The sequence below is a fragment of the Impatiens glandulifera genome, chromosome 2 (assembly GCF_907164915.1).
Source record: "Impatiens glandulifera chromosome 2, dImpGla2.1, whole genome shotgun sequence".
NCBI lineage: Eukaryota > Viridiplantae > Streptophyta > Magnoliopsida > Ericales > Balsaminaceae > Impatiens > Impatiens glandulifera.
Window position 1 is genome coordinate 40851268 of NC_061863.1, and position 22143 is coordinate 40873410.

The 22143-nt window shown below is 26.0% G+C and overlaps 1 long non-coding RNA gene across 1 annotated transcript; it reads left to right on the plus strand.

Annotated features, from left to right (window-relative positions):
- Window positions 1–20250: 20250 nt before the first annotated feature.
- Window positions 20251–21432, plus strand: LOC124927706. Its single transcript, XR_007098426.1, has 3 exons — window positions 20251–20459; window positions 21000–21126; window positions 21223–21432. It is a non-coding gene; the product is annotated as an uncharacterized LOC124927706 (long non-coding RNA).
- The last annotated feature ends 711 nt before the right edge of the window (window positions 21433–22143 follow it).

Here is a 22143-nt window from a genome sequence, read left to right on the forward strand (position 1 = left end):
TTTGAATATTTTATTACTGAAACTTTTGTATAAATTTTGTTATATTACATTTTATTATTGCAGAAAAATGTTTAAATAAATTTTATTATTTTAGTAAAAAATAAATTATTCAATATTTTTATTAAAATTTGTTATGAGAATTTATTTGTAATTTTTGAGTTATTTTTATTTATTTTATATGAGGAATAAAAGTGAATATACAAAGGAATATTTTTTTTAGGGAAAGTAAAAATAAAAATATTAATAAGATTTAGTATTTATTAAAAATATAAAATATTAATAAATTTTAAGATTTAATAAGAATAAAAAAATACTATTAAAACTGAGAAATTAAAATTTAAGAGTTAAAGAAAAAAATTAATAAGTGGAGAGATTAAAAAGAAACAAGGAAAGATATATAATCATATATTTTTATTAAATTTAAAATATAATTAATAATTATTTATATAAATATATATATGAATTTATTAATAATTAATTATATGAATTATATATATATAATATAAATATTAAATAATAATAATAATAATAAGTAAAAAAACTAAAATTTCATGACAATATATTTTAAATTTAAAAACATAATATAATTTCATATATTATGTAATTAAATAAATATATATATAATTAAATTTCAAATATACATATTTATTTAATAAAATATACATATAATATATTTTAAATTTATAATTTTTATATAAATTAATTTGATTTGTTATTTAATATAGTAAATATAAATATAAATATAAATATAAATATAAATATAAATATAAATATTATAATTTTAAAAATAGTTTTTTTTTGGGAATTTTTTTAAAAAATAATTAATATTAAATATTTTTTAATTTAATAATTTATATTTATATATAATAGTTAATAGTTAATAGTTAATAAATATATATATATATATATATAATATTTAAGTAATTAAATTTGTTAAAATATAATATATATATATATATAATTAAAATAAATTAATAAAATATCATTAAAATCGTGGGTTGTTATACAAATAATTAATTAATTAATTCATCATCTGATAACTTCTCCTTAATATAACTTTTTCTCTCCTCAATCACCTCTCCTCCCATAACCTTTATTTTTATGACCTCGATTACTTATTCTCTTCTCAATCTCTCTCTCATCCTCGGGGGGCAAATACATAGTAAAGTAGCATTTTTTTGGCGATCAAATAAATGCATTTTTTAATTAAAATTTTATCCGGTAATTACATAAAAATACTAACAAGCACAATTACAAAATACTAACAAGCACAATTACTAAATTATTCTTGTCCATGAGTCGGTACAAAAAGAAGACAAAATATCTTCATTACGTTGACTATACCAATCAATTCAAGAAAATTACCTTTATTTGATGAACTACTTGACTCATCATGTCCTCGAAAAGGTAATCCTTGCCTCAATAGAAAGCGTGTTACATCAAACATTGTCGTTAAACGGGTGCGATAATTTATTTATATATCACGAACATGTGTACGTAAAACGTTTCTCATGTTATGTCTTTGATCTTGAAATGATTCAAATTGATTTCTAGCTTCATTATGACAACTATTTGAAGTTCTCATATGTCGATTGAATCTTTCTAATGCCCTTTTCCAATTTTTGTACCCATCTCCTATAAAGGTAACATCTACGTTTTCTCTATTTAAAGGCTTAAAAAGATAACACTAAAAACAAAATGATGTATCTTTTGATATTCTATGTTCTAACTATGTATATTTGATCAGTAACATTAGACTCATTAGTAGGCTCATTAATTGATTGAGAATGCTCTACTCATGTGATGTAGAGGTAAAAATTCGTTTATAGAACATCTCCATTATTCTATATTCAACATAAAATAAATAACTAAATACATTTATTTGTTGTAATAGTTTAAAACTAATTTAAAATTAAGAAATATAAAATAATATTTTACCTTTATATTTATATAAATTATTATTTTACCCTTATATTTATATAAATTATTATTTTAATCTTTATTTTATAAGTAATTTCTATTATTAATTAACTAATAAAATATATATATATATATATAATTATAATATAAATGTAGTTTTAAAATAAATAATAATCTTATATGATTTTCATTATTTTATATATAATTCTTTATATTTTAAATTATATAAATAAATCTTATTTATATATTAACTAAAATTCACCTGACCTCCATTATGGAAGGTCAACTCCAAAACCAGTAGGACAAAACCTTATTTGATAAATATATATATATATAAAATATCTTAAAACTTTTATGGTTGGGGAGGCCCGGGCCCCCAAGGCCCCCTTGTAGGTCCGCCACTGCCTCAACCTATGCTTTCAAATCCCAGCGACAACTCTCCTCTTTCAAATCAATGCTCTTAATTCTTTTCTCATACGTAAAATTATCATTGTATAATCCGATTGTTGAGGTACATTGAGAAGTTGTTAAATAGATTAAACAGATTCCCCCAACAATGTTTATATTATTAACTTTAATTTTTAATTATTTATATTATAAATGTCTTTATATGTAGGTATATTAAATTTGGACGGAGTTAATTATGAAGAATATGAGGTTTATGCGATTTAATTATGAAGAAAATGAGATTGCTGAAGGAAGAAGAAATAGATGATAGAAGATGAAGATTATGAAGAAAATGAAATTATTGAAGGAATAAGAAATAGATGATAGAAGATGAAGATCTTATTATTTTTTTTATTTTTTGTATTATGAATTTTTTTATTTAAATGTAGTATTTGTATGTATTGGATTTAAATTGTTTTAATGTTAATTTTGAAATTATATTTAAAAATTATATTGTCATTTGAAATTTTGTATAAAATAATTAAATTTATTTTAAAGTGATTTTTAATTAAATAATTGAAATAATTTTTTTTATAATTCGGAATAAAAAATGTCAACAACCATTATAATTAAGAAATTACAACCACTTTTATAGTTTCTTAATAACAACCGCCTACAACATGGTTGTTATTGATTAATAACAACAGACTTTATGTCCGTAAATATTGAGTAATGACAACATTTTAAACGGTTGATATTGCTTAATAACAATTGCATGTAAAACGGTTGCAATTGTTTAATAATAACAGCCCTTAGAGCAGTTGATATTGCTTAATAACAACCGCTCAAAAAACGGTTATTATTGAGTAATAACAACCGCCCCAAAAATGGTTGATATTTCATGTTTGAGCAATTCCTATGGAGGCTCTAGTAACGGATGTCAACCGCTTTTTGAGCTGTTGTTATTACTCAATACTAACCATTTTTTGTTTAATATCAACGATAAAAACCGTTGATATTGACCTTTTTTTACTAGTGTTACTTTTGCTAGAATAAATATTGAAGTGAATCCTCAAAGTACAATGCCAAAGAACATGACATTTGTTGATAGAAAGGGAAAATACACAGTCATAAAAATCTCATATGAATGGAGACCGAACATGTGTGCTTTCTACAATATTTTCCAACTTGCTAGTACTAAATATTCAAAATCAATTGAGGAAGAGCAGAATATTTTGAAAGACCAGGAAGCGGAAAACCATGAAGTTGAAATGGAAGAATCAAGAATGGAAAAGTATATTGTGGAAGTCAATGACAGTGATAAAGAAGACAAAAATGAGGAAAATGTAGAGGAAGAAAGTAAGGAAAATTAAAGAAGGAAGAAATGAATAAAATTGAATAAATAAATGATGTTGAAGAAGTTCAATCTGAAGACAAGGAAGAGGAACAAGCAAAAGAAGAAAGCAAAGAAATAATAGAGGAGAAGAGTGGGGATGAAACTAGGGTTATTGACCTTCAAACACGCAAAACTGAAGCAGAGAAATGCATTGATAAAAGCCCTGAAATTCTGGAAAAAAATCATTTTATCAGATCAGTACATGTCAAACAAAGATAAGCTAAACAATGAAAAAAAATATGCATCATCATCTGCTACAATTCAATCACCTTTCGTGAAATATGAGCGATGAATGAGACGTTGAAGAAATTTACATGGCCTATAAGGCGAATATCTAAGTAAATAGCAATAAAGATTGTATTTGTATGTACTATTGTTTGATTGCTACCATTCAAAAAAATTAGGGTCGTTTGTTTGTTATCTTAAATCAAAGTTAGGATTTGTCTAGTTTGATTCTTGACCCTCCCACTTTTTATGTTTTTTAATAAAATTTTGTTAACCCGTTTTTCAAAAATAAAATATATTATTGAAATTTTATTAAAAAATAATGAATAACCAATTTCAAACATATAAGTCATACAAAAATCTTTAAAAGTCGGTTACCTTTTCTTCTCTTTCTTTTTGTTGTTCATGTTTTTTATATACAATTCAATCAATATAAATATGTAGGAGGGGAGAGAAAGATCTTCAATCAGTATTTGTATCTACAATATTTATTTTATAAATTGATAATACAATTTAGGTTACAATATTTATTTTATAAATGGATAATACAATTTAGGTTAGATAATAATAATAATAATAATAATAAATATTAGTTAATTTAGACTTAATTAATAAAATAAATTTATTCTTTTCAAGTTGTACATTTTCATTTAACAATTTAAATTCTTCTTTTTTTAACTAATTATTTGTGCAGACTAATGCCTTCGTCATTTTAGGACTGAAATTGGCGTAGGCCTCCCAAAAGGTAACGGAGGCGTGCAAAGGTTTAACTCTGCGAAAAGTTTCCTCCCGTAATATGAATCTAGTCATCCCTACCTATTACTTCTCCGGCTCAAGATCAGCCTCATGAAAACCTTATATTCCCTGAGGAGGTTCTACCCCGTGGAAACTATTCTTTTTAGTACAATACTCCCGTAGACCTTAGCCCTTGTTTGGCTTGATTTTTTATTTAATTTAGTTTTTCTGTAAAAAAAAAATTTCATATTTAAAAATAATTAATTTATATAATTATATAAATTAATGAAGATATATTTTTCAACGAAAACAAATAATAAGTAATTATAGGAGTGATATCTTGATAGAATTTGAAAAAGCAAGCGACAAATCCAAGGCCCAATACTGCAGAGGAAATTAAGTGAAGTACTCCAGACACAAAGTATGGAAAGGTGTCTATAACTTCCCCACCGGGACCGACCCCCCAACCTAGAGTAGCTAGGTGGGGAAGCAAAACTAATCCTTGTTCATACATAGGCTTCTCTGGTACAAAATGAGCCACTTCAAATAGGTTCATTGCTCCAGCCCAGAATACGATTAATCCGGCATGGGCTACATGAGCCCCTAGTAGTTTACCCGAGTTGAAAATAGACTCATTAACAACACTGAGGATGTGATTGTAAAAATATTCTTGACGATAATTGAAAAAATTAAATACCTAGTTTCACTTTCTTTCTACCACTAAAAGTTTGGTTAAATCTTTTTTTAATCTTATGGACAATGTAGATAACAATAATATTACAGTATAATTATATTTTGATTTAATTTTTAAAAATTATGTTTTTATAATTAAATTAATTAAATCTATTTATTTCGTTAGAAGTATTATATATATATATATTATTTCATTATATCTCGTTATAACAAAATTTTGAAAATCTTATACCTTTATCGTATAAATAATTTCAGTATAGGTATCATACCTTACTTTTTTCGGTATACCTTATAAATCGATATTTTCAATATAATGCGATATCGTATTTTCGATATACTTTCAATATCGATAATTTTAGATATTGATATACACTAAGTAAACATGTGTTAAATGATGATTTTTTAGAGTTTTAGTTTAATGCCTTCTTTCAACCTTCAAATATATAAATCATATAATATGATGATATTTGTATATTATATGTTAAATGATTTAAATTTCAATAAAATAAAATAAAATTATAAAGAAATTTTTGAAAGATTAATAATAAAAAAATATGTATTTGTAGATGGGTTAAATTTGACAAATATAATTGATAAAATTGTAAATACGATAATATAATAAAACTTAAAAATAAATAGTTTCATAAAGACTTATTTAATAACTTATTTATAAATATCCAAATAAATATTTAAGTATATATCATATTTAAAATTATATAATTAATAACTAAATAGATTTAAATAAATTCAAAATTTAGTTTTAAGTTATTTTTTTGAACTTATTGATTTTTAATTAAATTTATTTATTTATTTTTATGTTTTTAATATATATCTTAATATTATTTTATTTAATTTTAACTATAAATTTAATGTAATATTTATTATACTCAATAAGTAAACATTATAAAATTAAAATTTATAATCATAAACAATTTTTTAGCTTATTATTTATATTATTTTAATAAAATATATTACACATTTATGTTATTTTTATCAAAACATTTTAGTAATAAATTTATTAAATACAAATTTAAATTATTTTTCATTATAATTAATTAAAAGAATATTAATATTTATTATAATATACTATTTATGAGTAATTTGTTTTTATTAAAATAGTTAGGATCGGATACAACAATAAAAGGGGTTGAATATTGTTATGTTAAACTTTGACTTTCAATGCGGTTTTAATCCTGTTAGAGATTAAAACATGTTTCTATTCTCTTGACAAATCTTTGCAAGCCCTTGAAATAGATTCAAGTGCAAAAACGCTTGCTGGATTTGAAGCTTATGAATGCAAGATAACAAGACGGTAAGTAAATGACATAGATAGGTTTATGGATGTTCGGAGATAAAACTCATACGTCACTCCTTCTTCTCTTTCCAGAAAGACTCCACTACAAGACTTTAGTTTATATAGCGCATATACAAACCCAATCAGAACTCGGGTTTTAACAACTGTCTGTTCTGAACTCCTAGTACTCACTCTGTTAAACAGACAACTTTCTATTTAATGTACAACAAAATATGCTCTCAGCTTAAACAATATATATTTTTTCATTGAGAGAGAGAGTAAGAAGATGAAGAACTTTTTCAGAGCTTCTAGAACCTGTAAAATCAGAACTTGTAGATGTTTGAATTAGAGAGATTCACCGTTGTATTCTGAAGCTCTTTGATAATAAAGTGTAACAATGGTCGACTCTAACTTTTGGATTGTGTAAAGATCTAGAAATATTTGTCGTACCTCAAATCCAAATATTCGGGAATTTTCCATACCGAAGTTACAGTGATTCACCGTTCATAAGTCCAGGGATTCGACGTTGTACTTTGATGTTGAGATATAGGAAACGGTAGAATCTGATACGTAGATTACGTGTCGACTTTCTGTTGATTGAAGGCTAGGTGGAAGTTGTTATAAGTTGACTAGGAAGTCTGCTTATAATGAAAGTTGTTGTCCACTATGTTGATGAGCTATTTAGATAAGTAGAGCGCTTCTTTAGACGACTCCTGAAGCAAGACTACTGCCAGCATTTCTTCAGACTGCTGCTGAAGCAAGGCATCTACTCGCGCTTCTTCAGACTGCTGCTGAGACGTCTACCTAGACGTCTGCCCACGTTTCTTAATATTGTTGCTAAAACAAGGCGGCTGCTCATGCTTTTTCATACTAATGCTGAGACATCTGTCCGCGCTTCTTCAGACTACTGTTGAAGCAAGGCGTCTGCTCATGTTTTTTTATACTACTGCTGAGACGTCTGCCCAGATGTCTGTCCGCGCTTCTTCAAACTGATGTTGAAACAAGGTGTCTGCTCAGGTTTTTTCAGACTGTTGCTGAGACGTTTGTTCAGATGTCTGCCCGCGCTTCTTCAGACTGCTACTGAGATAATTCGTCTACCCACGCTTTATCATACTACTGTTAAGACGTCTGCCTAGATGTCTTCCCGCGCTTCCTTCAGCATTAAGACGTTTGCTCGCTTCCTTCATCTTTAAGACATCTGCTCATCTTGAGACGTTTGCTCATCTTGAGACGTCTGCTCAGCTTGAGACGTCTGCTCATCTTGAGACGTCTGCTCACCTTGAGACATCTGCTCAGCTTGAGACGTCTGCTTATCTTGAGACGTTTGCTCATCATAAGATATATTTTCCTGCACATTTAACATACTTAGTTTCATTCATTTAACACATCATCAAAACAAGCTGCTCGCGGCTCTTTATTTTTGCTTGTGCATAACTAAGTTTGAATATTTATCCGCGCATCATCAAAACAATGTTGTATTAAATAAATTTATTTCCTAAATTCATTTTAATCAATTTAACTAAATCTAACAGTTTCCCCTTTTTGATGATGTTAAAACTTAGTCATAAGATTAGGGAATAAAAGGTAAGTTATCAATTATTCAAGCCTATTTCTGACAAGGTCAGTTTAAAGGAAAATTATATTTATATTTATATATATGAACAAAAAATTCTCCTTTAGACGAAGAGGAGTCTTTTCCATCCTCTTCTTCCCCTTGACTAGGTAGCATTCTGCCTGATCTTCCCCTCGATTGCTTGTCGGTGCATTTCCCCTTTTTAACAGCATTAGCGTCTTTGATAAGATAAAAAAAATTGTTCCACTCGTCTTAAGACGAGTTGGCTGATGTATAATGTCATCAACCGACTGTTCAGCACAGTTGAGAACATTTTATCAACAAATTCTCCCTAAATTTATACATACTAAATTAATTCAAATCTAGAAAATCTAAAATATTTCTAAAATAAGAAAACTTAGTCTAAGGGAGTGACTTCGTGGAAATGTCCGTCACTTGCTGATTTGTTGACACGTATTCCATCTGAACGTGTTGTTTTACCAGCATCCATAGATAATAACAGATCGGCACCCATTTTTCTTTAGGTTCGTGTCTCATTAGTTCCTTGGGGATCCATATTTGGGTTATTTTAATGGATCTCCCATTTTGTGTTGTCAACAAAGCATAAAATTTAGAATTAGCAGATGTTTTTCTGCCATCTGATGATCCATTAGCCTTATAAGATGATTTTTGAAAACTTTTTGACTTTTTGTCAAAGTTTTGTTTGTTAGAGCATCTAGCTGCCAGCTTCTCAGGCTTGAGCCAGAAGTCAGTTGGCTTAACATATTTAATCTCATCTTTTGACATTAAGTCACCACAGCTGTGATTAGTTACATTGTCAGTTAAGCAACCAATGACAAAATTTATTAGTTTAAGCTCATCTTTAACTGGGTTCAACTCTTTCTTGGACTCATCTGGACAACTATTATCAAATCCTAGACCGGATTTGTATCCGGTAGATCTTTGCTGAATAATTAGCTGTTGGACAGCTTTTCCATATTTAATCCAAGAACTAATCACATAGTTTAATCTTTCGTTTTCTGTAGAAAAAGTTTTCATTGTTTCTTTGAGCTTCTCATTCTCATATGAGAGCTCATTTAATTTCAAAACTTCAAGTTCATTGATTTGAGATGATGATCTTTAATTGTCAAATTTATTTCATTAAAAGAGTCTGACAGTTTCTTGGACTCAATGACCATATCAATGAGTGCAGAAGTTAGATCTTCTCTCGTAAATTCGTCAGAGTTGAAGTCAAATACCTTAATGTCGTCTGCCATGAAACAGTTGACATTTTCTTCCTCACTTTCACTTGAGGAGCTTTCATAGATTTGAGTCAGCTTCTCTCAAATCTCCTTGGCAAATGAGCATGACTTGATCTTGCTAAACATGACCTTGTCCAACATCTTGTAGATAATGTCTTTGGCCACATTGTCTAGATTGGTCTTTCTTTAATATTCAGTCGTCCACTCATATCTGGGATTCTCCGTCATCTCGGAAGCATCATCATTTGTAGTTGTGGCTATGTTGATCTTCATCGGTCCGTCAGTAATGACGTACCAAATGTCATCGTCTTGAGCTGCCAGGTGGGCTTGCATTTTGATCTTCCAATCATCATACTCTTCCTTTGAGAACATAGGAATTTTGTTTAGGATAGACATGATTTTATGCTTTAAGAATAGAAAACCTCGCTCTAATACCACTTGTCAAGATTGGATACAACAATAGAAGGGGGGATTGCATATTGTTATGTTAAACCTTGACTTTCAATGCGGTTTTAATCCTATTAGAGATTAAAACATGTTTATATTCTCTTGACAAATCTTCGCAAGCCCTTTGAAATAGATTCATGTGCGGAAACGCTTGCTGGATTTGAAGTTTATGAATGCAAGATAACAAGACGGTAAGTAAATGACACAAAGAGTTTTATGGATGTTCGGAGATAAAACTTCTACGTCACCCTTCTTCTATTTCCAGAAGTTTTTCACTATAAGACTTTGGTTTATATAGCGCATATACAAACCTAGTCAGAACTAAGGTCTTAACAACTGCATTTTCTGAACTCCTAGTACTCACTCTGTTAAATAGACAACTTTTTGTTTAACTTACAACAAAAATATGCTCTCATCTTATACAATGTATACTTTTACAGTTAGAAAGCGATTAAGAAGATGAAGAACTTTTTCAGAGCTTCTAGAATTTGTAGCTGGTCGAACTGAAGAGATTCACCGTTGTATTTTGAAACTCTTTTATAATAAAATGTAGCAACGGTCTACTATGACTTTTGGATTGTGAAAAGATCTGGAATGATTCATCGTACCTCAAATTCAAATATTCGGGGATCTGCCGTACCGAAGCTACAATGATCTGGCGTTCATAAGTCCAGGGATTCGACGTTGTACTTTGATGTTGAGAAATAAGCAACGGTCGAATATGATACATAGATTACGTGTCGATGTTCTATTGGTTGAAGGATAGGTGGCAGTTGTAATAAGCTGACTAGGAAGTCTGCTTATAACGAAAGTTCATGTCCACTATGTTGATGAGCTATGCAGATAAGCAGAGCGCTTCTTCAGACGACTGCTGAAGGAAGGCTGCTGCCAGCACTTCTTTAGATTGTTGTTGAAACAAGGCGTCTGCTCATGCTTCTTCAAACTGTTGTTGAGACGTCTATCCGCGCTTCTTCAGCCTACTGCTGAAGCAAGGCGTCTACCTACGCTTTTTCAGACTACTGCTGAAACGTCTGTCCGCGCTTCTTCAAACTGATGTTGAAGCAAGGCGTCTGCTCACGCTTTTTCAGACTGCTACTGAGACGTCTTCCCAGATGTCTGTCCGCGCTTCTTTAGACTGCTGCTGAAGCAAGGCGCCTGCTCACGCTTTTTCAGACTACTGCTGAGACGTCTGCCCAGATGTCTACCCGCGCTTCTTCAGACTGCTATTGAGATAAGGCGTCTGCTCACGCTTTTTCAGACTACTGCTGAGACGTCTGCCCAGATGTCTGCCTGCGCTTCCTTCAACTTTAAGACGTCTGCTCGCTTCCTTCATCTTGAGACGTCTGTTTATCTTAAGATGTCTTTCCTGCACATTTAACATACTTAGTTTAATTCATTTAACATATCATCAAAAACAAGTTGCTCGCGACTCTTTATTTTTGTTTGTGCATAACTAAGTTTTAATTATTTATCCGCGCATCATCAAAATAATGTTATATTAAATAAATTTATTTCTTAAATTCATTTTAATTAATTTAATTAAATCTAAATCATTTATTATAAAAGACATTAATATTATTATTTCTAATTTTTAATTAATAGTTAACTTTTTTTTAAATAATTAATATGATTTTTCATAAATTAATAAAAAAATAATATAAATTTATAAAATAACATTATATATGTTTATAGTTATAAACTTTTAATAATATTTAAATATATACTAATTATTTTATTATTTGTAACTTAATTAATTTATTAAATTCTTTTTATTTTATTTTTTTATATTTTAATTATGCTGAAATATAAAATAAATTATTATTTTTATTAATTTAGATTTTGTGATATTATTACATAATTAACCTTTAATATACAACTTAATGAATATATTTATTACCATAACCAATTAATTTTTAATTAAATTAATTTATTTCAAAATTTTAATACTTTTTTAAAAATTTATAAACATAAAATATATATTTAATTTTAAAAACATTAAATAATATATTAATTTACTTAAAATACAATATATATTATACTAAAATAAATTAAATTATTTTATTGATTTATTTTTTTAGATTTAATTATATGTATAATATTAAGTTATTAATCTAAAATTATTTTTAAATATTCTAAATGTTTATATATACACATTTATTTTATTTTTAGTTAAAAATTAAAAAAATAAATATACACAAAAATACCATTTTAAATAACTTTTAATTAATTTTAATATATATTAATATTTATAATTTTAATATATAGAATTTTAATATATTTTAAAATATTAATATCATTATCATAAAAAAATAATTAATTATATTAATTTTTAATTATAAATTAAGTTTAATTTAAAAACTTTTAATATGTTTTTTTAATAAATTCATAAATTTTAATATAAATTTATTTTATAAAAATTTATTTTAAAACTTTTAAATAAAATTTTAAAATATATTAATTATTATTTCAAACTTAATTAATTTATTAAATATTATTTTTTAATATTTTAATTATAATTTACTTATAAATAAATTATTATTTTTATTCTAATTCAGTTTTTATGATATTATTACATAGTTTTAATAATTTATATTATATATTTAATATACAAATATAATTTAAATATTTAAATATATTTATTATAATAAACTTATAATTTTTAAATAAATTTATTTTTCAAAATTTTCTATATTTTCCTATAAATTAAAAAAACAAAAATTTAAATTTAATTTCAACAACTTTTAATAATATATTAATTAATTATAAAAACAATTCTAATTATAAATATTTAAATTTTAATAATATATTTTTAAAATTTAATTTTAAGATTTATTAATTATAATATAATTAAATAATTTAGTGATTAATATTAATATTAAGTTATCTTATTCTTTATTTTTTAAATTATGTTTTATATATAAAAAGAATATTTTTAATATTATTTAGTTTGAATAATATATATAAAAATTTATTTTATTAAGAAAGTTACAAATAAATAATATAATAAATTAAAATTATAAATAATATAATATATTTAATTAAAAATGTTTTAAATATATTTATTTTTATAATTTATGATTTATTAAATATCATTAGTAAATAATTATAAATTTAAATTATTATTTTTATTTTATGGTTACAATGTCCAAAACATAAATAATTTAATTTAAAAAGACATAAAATAATTTAAATATATTATTATTTTTATGTATAAAGTGATTGTTTTAAGTTAATTATCTATAAATTTTCAAATTTGATAATATTAATAAATATTAAAAAAAATATAATTATATTATTTTGTAAATTATTTTTTAATAAAATTAATTAAAATAATATTAATATTTATTTATAAAAATATAATATATATATATATATAATATTTTTATCATGTAAAATGTAAAGAGATTTATTTATACAGTAATATCATTTATTATTAAAAGAAAATTATTATTAAGCCTCTTTTATCTATTAGTTAATTTTATTTTTATTTAAAAAATTTAATATTTTTTTTCATATATTAAAAATTATTAAAATAATTTTATTTAAAAAATTAAATATTTTAATTAAATATTTTAAACAATATTTAAATATTTAAAAATTATTATTCAAACTTGATTAATATATTATTACATAGTTTTAATAATATATTTTACATAATTAACCTTTAATATACAATTATAATTTAGTTATTAAAAAATATTACAATAAACATATAATTTTTAATTATTATTTTTTTCAAACTTTTAATATATTTTTATAAATAAATAAAAATATAAATTTAATTCAAAAATTTTAAATAATATATTAATTTATTTAAAATATAATAAATGTATATTATACTAAAATACATAAAATTAGTTTATTGATTTATTTTTTAATGATTTAATTATGATATGTATACAATTCAGTCGTAGCTTTTAATTCTAAATTATTTTTAAATATTCTAAATTTTTAATATATATGTACACATTTATTTAATTTTTATTTAAAAATTAAAATAATAATATATATTAAATAAATATTTTAAATATTTAAATCATAATAAAAAAGAAAAGAAAAGAGAGAGAAAAATTTGTTATAGGGAAAGGAAACTTGAGAGGGAAAATTTGTCATTTGCTGGAAAAATGATAAAAGGTAAAGAGGAAAAAGAGAGAAAATTTGTAAGAGTTATGGTATCAATTAAATTAAATATGTGAGGCAATAACCATCTAGACTGAAAATATTTATGAGATTTATAGATTTAGAAAAATGTGATAACAACAAATCATTGTATTTGGATGTCCCAACAATATGGAATTCTACTTATTTGATGTTGAGTGTGGGTTGATATATGAGAAATCTTTTGAAAGGTTATTTTTGGAGGATGATTGTCATAGAGATGATCTTATCAAATATGGTCATGGGGTTCCAACTACTTACGATTGGAAATATGTTAAAGTGTCTCTCTATTTTCTATTGAATTTTTATCTTTTTACTTTAAAGGTTTCTAGTTCAAAATATATTACTGTCTGTACATACTTGGATGATTTTTCTGGGATTTATGAAGTATTAAAAGAATATTTGTCATATGAAGATGGTGACTTTAGACATATGACAATAAAGATGAAGAAAACATTTGATAAATATTTAGGGAATGTAGAGAAGTTTAATATGTTAGTTTTCATTGCTTGTGCATTTGATCCTAGGAACAAATTTGACTATTGTGAAATTGTTCTTTGTAATATGTACGGTGAAGAGGAAGGTAAGAAGATTATTAAATTGCGAAAAGTGTCTTTTATGAACTATTTATTGATTAAAGAGAATTCATTTCAGAACTATTAGATCTTCATCTTCCATTTTAGTTTCGGAATCTGCTTTGATTGTTTCAAATTCTTTTGAGGTTTGTAAAGATGTTGATCCTATGATAAGTCAGAGTTGATATATATTTGACTAGGAATGGTGAAGAAGATAAATGTATACTTGAGAATTCATACTTTAGTATTTTGGATTAGTGGAAGAAAAAGACCAACATTTCATGTATTGTCATTATTTTTTCATGATATTTTAGCTATTCCAAGTTTCTACATTTACTTTGGAGTCAGTCTTTAGTATCAGAGGAATAATTCTTGATGCATTTAGGAGTTCTTTAACTCTAGAATTATAGGAGCATTGATATGTGGTCAAGATTGAACTTGTTCTTGTAAATCTCTAGTAAACGTAGAAGAAAACATGGAGGATCTTGAATATTTTGAACAAGGTAATATTTTATTATCTCTTATTTAATTATTAATAAGTTGTATAATATATTTTTTCAATCTATTGCAGAATTGAAACAATCGATATCTGAGTCTACTATGATTGATGTTTAGTGAAGCATCTAAATTTTGTTGGCCAAAAAATGATGATGTGATGATATATGATTGGTTGATGTTTTATTTAGTGATGGATTAGATTTTAAATATGACAATTATGATGTAATAACATATGTAATTTATTTTTTATGTTATTTAGTTATTTTGGATAAATAACTGAAAAAATTTTAATTTTGTTTTAATTAGAATAATTCAAATTTAAGATTTGGCAATAAATAAATAAAATAAAATTCGATTTGAATTAAATCGGTTCGGTTTTAATAGAATTTATTCGAATTCAGTTTGGTTTCAAATTGACTAAAAAATCAAAAAACATAAATCGAGGAACTCAAAAAAACCAAAAACCGAACCGATGAAAACCTTTTTTAAGCTAACGATAATTGGTGGAATGAGAATCAAGTAACCTCCTAATGATACAATAAATGTGTAGGCATTACACACGATATGACATAATTTTTTTTACTATTATATTATAATTTAGGGTTATTGATATTATGTTATTTTCGTTGTTTATTCTATTTGGGTGTCAAAAAAATTTGTTACAATTGAAGAACAAACCATAGCGGATTATAAGTTACTAAAGAAAGTTTTTGGACTCACGGTACGACTATAAATGAGAATATGAGGTATGCAGTAAACATAGATGAGGGGTCGAGGGACTCTATGTCCCTCTATTGGGAACGATGATCAAGGTTTTCATGACCCATTGAGTGGTAATCAAAACCAAGGGATGGGGGTCAGAATATGGCCGTTCGGGGGGAGTAAACGGAAAGCATGTACGTCAAATACATCGACAAAAAAGAAAACACTATGGCTCTCTCCTATTAGAAACTAATTTGTATGTTCTTTGAGGGTAAAGATGAGCACAATGCAAGGACATGCTCTACAAATATATTGAAACTGCATCACCACAAGGACATTGATTATTATGCAATACTCTGATTGTTATGAGAATCTATTGATGTTGTCCCCACTAGATATTAACAAGTGTATCAACGTAATATTTAAATTTCACAAGTTTAGCAACCGGTCAGAACTCTATAGGATTGGAGTGGAGTATTTACTGTCATTCTAAATCTTATGGCTAATTTTTTGACAAATGATGAGTAGAAAGAGTAGTTAGATTATCTTTAATACATAGTTCAAAAAATAAGCACTTATGTGATGAAAAACCCAATGAATCATGAATCCATCAGCTACACCATCAATGGGAAGCAACAAATCTGACTAATTAACCATATGACTTAAATCTTCCCCCAAAAATTATTACCCATCACCATCTTATTATTGACGTCTTTGGTATATTTATGTGTTATATTTAAGTGCTTTTTATTTAATTGTGTTTTTACTTTAAGTATTTATTAGGGTGTGATATTAGTGTGTGATTTATTAATGTGTTTTTACTTTTAAATAATTTTTATTTGAATATTATGTTACATTATACATATGTTAAGGTCAATGTCAGTTATATATAAGTATTTTTTTATCAAATAAAATTTTTAAATGATTTATTATTGATATTAACCTACTTTATATGATATTAAGGTACCCTTTATATATGGATTACAAAAAAATCAAATATTTAAAAAGGAATAAAATATTTACAAATTATTCGAATAAATCAATATATTATTTGATTTATTTATTCTTTTATTTATATATATATATATATATATATTATATTATATTATATAATTGATATATTCTTATATACACCCGCCAAATTAAATATGCACCGCCAAATTAAATATGCACCTCCAAATTGATGTGCCGTCAGGTATTAATAGGATACTATAATTTGTTATAAAAAAATATTATCATGTAGATTTATGATATTCCAACCAAAGAGAAACATTTCCGATCCACCCACATTTTAAATAAATTTTTCTAAACTATCCACATTTTCATTCTCATTCTCAAACTACCCACCTTCCCTCCCTACAATATTAATTAACCCATTAATTAACTTTCTCTCTCTTAACCCACTAATTATCTCTCTCTCAGCCCATTAATTAACCCCTCTCTCTCTCTCAATTATTAATTAATATCCTCACTTTTAAATTATTAATTAATTCATTCTATTTCAATCAAATAATTAAAATAAATTATATAAATATTAAAATAAAATAACACATATATTTTGTTTTTATTTAAATCTATAAATATAATATATATAGTTCAAATTAAATACACTAAATTAAATAATTTAAATAACTATTATAAATTAAAATAAAATAAAATACATAAATAAAACTTGGAACTTGAAATAAAACACATTACACCACAATAAAATACATAAACATTATAATAAAATAAAATACATAATAAATATTTAGGGAAGAATATTAATTTTATCATCGAACTATAACGAAATATTTACGTATATTACTGAACTAATTTGTGTTCGTTTATACCACTGTAGTTGATATTAATGTTCATCTATATCACTAGTTAACAAAAACATCTAAGTTTGTTAAGTTTTTCATTAAATGATACATGTGTGATTGACATGTCATTTTTTTTTTAAATTAATATATATTATATTTTATTTTTATTCATAATTTTTAAATAATAAAATTTTATAATTTTAGAGGTATTAACCAAACAATATAGACATTTTGAGAGACACTAATAATAATTCACCTTTTTTTAATTAATATATTTTTAATATTTATTTTTATTAACTGATTTTATTATTTAGAAATGTTAATAAAAATAAATATTGAAAATATATTAATTAAAAAAAAAAGTGAATTATTATTAATAATTCTTAAAATTTCTTTGATTAATGTCTTTGAAAATATAAATTAAGTTTTATTATTTAAAATAGTGAATAAAAATAAGTATATAATATATATTAATTTTACAAGATGACATGTCAATCACAAATGTTATCATTTAACGGAAAAATTTAACGGTTTGGATGTTTTTGTCCAACAGTGACATAGATGAACATTAAACTCAACTACAGTGGTATGAACGAACAAAAATTAGTTAAGTGATATACGTGAATATTCCGTTATAATTCGATTATAAAATTGACATTCTTCCCTAAATATTTATGTAGGTTGAATACATTACACCAAGGATATTGTGCTAGATATCTCTTTGGACCATCCCATAATAAAATACATTGAATATACATATCCTTGAATAAATTACCATCCCATCATAAAGTCAACCTTCTCCATTAACGAGAAAAGAGATATTGAACATGCAACACTCTTTACATCGTTCAGCAATAGAGAGGACGTTCGAGATTTGGAAAAAATAAGTGGCGCATTATATCAAATAGTAGAAGATCATTACGTTGATTCAAATTTGAGAAGCAATTTCGGATAATTCAGGAAATCACGGGTTTGCATAATTTTATTCAAAAAAATAATATACAAACTCCGATGTATGAGAATCCTAGACGTTTTAGGGTGGCAACCGAGGTAGATGATATACCGTCCCTAATTTTTTCCATCGTAATGAAATAAATTATTATAAGATAAACTATCTTTAATAAATTATTATAAATAATTATTTATTTAATAATAAAATTATATAAATAGCTAAAAGCTCGTTTGATTAAAGGGTTTTTGGGATAAAACTTAATTTTTATCCCAAAATCCAAACATTTTATCAACCATCAAATCAAATAATTTTATTATTTAAATATCAAAACTACCTTCTAATTTTATCCTTTCTCTCTAAACCAGCATTCTCTCACCTACATCATATCCTCTAAAGTCAAGGGGTAAATTAGTCTTCAAATTTTAAAAATCAAATTTTCTTAATTTTTATCAAACAATAATTTTTAAGATAAAAGCTATATAAAATCCAAAAAAACTCTTTACTCAAACAAGTCTAAATGAAATGTAAATATATATTTTGTTAAAGAAATATAGTGATTAGATGTGGATGATAAGATGGGAGATAGTAGATATGGATTTTGGGGTAAATAAATGAAGGCATTGGGGTTATTTAAATAAAACTCACTCAAACATTTTTTCACTCCCCTCTCATTAATTATATAACTCAATTTATTACCCAAAATACTAAAATACCCTTTATTTTAAATTACTATTTATTATTTTATTATTATATATCAATACTTTTAAGTAATTTTACCAAAAATATTCTCATCTCCTCAAAATCATCCCCAATCATTACTCATTTTCTCCTTCTAGGTTATTACAATAACCTCAATCCAAACAAGACTTAAAAAATAAATGAGACTAGTAAAATTTTACTTGTTTTGTTATGCGTTAATTTTGATTTCGACAGTCTACATAAGAATCGTACTTATACTTCTCTTTAGTTTTTCCTTAGGAAAATATAACGAACGTGTAAAATTTCAATTCATCAGCCGATTGCCCATATCCTGTTCGATAATATGCCTAGCTGAAAAAGAAAACACAGTCTGCTTCCATACTTTATCAGCTTTTTTGTGGGTCTAGATTCTTTCATCTGGGTATGCGTGTTAACCATTTCTCCTCTTCCATAGCTTATCTCTCATTGTCTTGAAACCTACCTGTTCTTTGCATGATTGATTGAAAATTATTTATCATCATTCTGAAACCTATCCTCTCTTTCTCTCTCAGCCTTGGAAATACACACGCACAACCAAATCATTCGACCTGAATTCTTGAAAATGATGTCTCAACTTCTCTCAGTCTTCACTTGCTGCTCCTATGATAATTTTGTTGATGTTATGATGGGTGTAGATAGCTTTTGTATAAATGTGTTGAAAAATCAAATAGAATTTTATTTTGAAGAATGTCAAGATCATGTCTTACCAATTCAATGTGGCTTGATGGATGAGTTGTTCAATCAACAACATTTAAGTTGCAATATTCTAACGAAATGACTTGGGATGCATTTAAGTTGAATGATGAATGTTAATCAATTCAACTTGCTATTTGAAGATAAAATGCATTTGTGTGTGAAACATATAATTGTCTGCAATTTTATATTTCTGATGTTTGAGACTAACACTTTGATGTCAATATACAGGTTTGGGTATTGAAAAGTGATGATCGAGGAGATGATGACACATCAAAAGAAAATTAGCACTACGTCCAAGTTTTTGAATTCATCCACTGAATTCAAAAGATGGGGTAGGAAATCCCCCTTAATCTGATATGGGCTTTCAATGATTTCCCTTAACTGTTTTTGGAGCTCTTAGCCTTGGACATATGTTGAAAGGCAGGTTGGTAAATTGGTCTATGCAATTCATATACTTATAATTATATGCAATGCCAAATGTATGCAGTTGTTATATCCACTTGATCATGGGTTTGAATCCTAGAATCATTCTCTTAATCGCAAAGGGTAAAAATGTATATAGGTACAACCGCTGTAAGTGTATACTAGAGCCAGGTTCTTGCATGAAACAATCTATCAACGGGCAATTTGACAACCCTAGGAAAACTTAAGACAATATAATATTATGATCTCAAACAACAAACTGGTTTGGAGATACCATTTCATCCTGTTTCCTCATTTGGGTGTGAATCCAGATGAGATTGGTTTCAAAGTGTATTTGAACTAGTCCCCGACCTTTATTCAGAGCTTGATACGCCTGATGAAAAATAATTTGTTTGGGAGTTTTAGTTGACAATAGAATTACTCTTCCAGGACCTTAGGGTTAATATTCACCTCTTGTTGCCACTAGGCTAGAAGAGGAGATTACAATTATGTTATCATATTTTTTAAAGATAGTGACTGAAGCCTTTTATAATAATTTCAGCAAGGATATTGCCATGGTGAAAGATGATCAAGAATGGGAGATAATCGAAGCCAGAAAAGCGCTGTCCAGAACTGGGCCGCTAGATTCATACAAGCCAAAGAACTTATCACTTGAAGAGGAGCTGAAGGTAAAGAATTTATCTAAAGTTCTCTTATATAGAACAATAATTTGTACCTTAAGCATAAAAAATAGGTTTTATGCTCTGAGTTGTATTCTTTTGCAGGCTTTACAAAAGAAGGTTGACATAAATGATTACGAGTATAAGTAAATACCAAATCTTAATGAAGGGATGTGAATAGGTTTGGAAACATTCATCAAAAAAGATGTCAATGAGAAAGTTTTAAGAGTCAGTCATTGTTTTCCAGGTTTATATTTTTGTAGGATGTAACATTGAATGGTGCTTCCTTATGGATAGTCCTGTCTTGAAGGTCACTAATAAATAATATTTCCATGCATGGCATTCTTTTCATGGAGGATTGAAACAAAGATCAAAAGTTCACTATAAACATTTATATGTTTTGTTTAGGTATCTAGATGTAATGAGAAACAACCAATAAATGATTAAGTTTACTTTTCAAATCTATTTAGATTTAGACTAAAAACAAAAGTTTTTCAAGGTTAGTGGTAACAACTTTCGAGTGAGTTGTTTCTTGTTTTGTAGTGTATTTTGTTTTTCATATATTTTAGATTATATATTAGCCTTTTGTCTCTTATGGTTGTGTCTCACATTGAAAATTCACGGAAATCATGAATTATTGGTTATAGTAGAAAATGAAAAGAAAATAATTTGTGAAAATGCTATTTTTAAACAAATATATAGAAGTGTGATTTGAGAGCATCTAAACTAAACATAAAATTCAATGGTTTGATAAAGTCAAATGTTGTAATTATTTGGATAATTTAAAAATAAATAAAACTTCACATTTGTTTAAATTCATAACAATGGAAGATACAGTAAAGTGTTAAAAATGGATTTGTTGAAAAGAAAAAAAAAACTGTTTAAGGCAGAATCATTTAATGACGTAATATTTTGAATAAATATTGCAATTGTGAGTTTATCGCTACTATTCACTTTATAGTAATATTTTCATGAAGAGTTATAGTGAAAATTTCATGAAGAGTTATAGTGTAAATTTCATGAAGA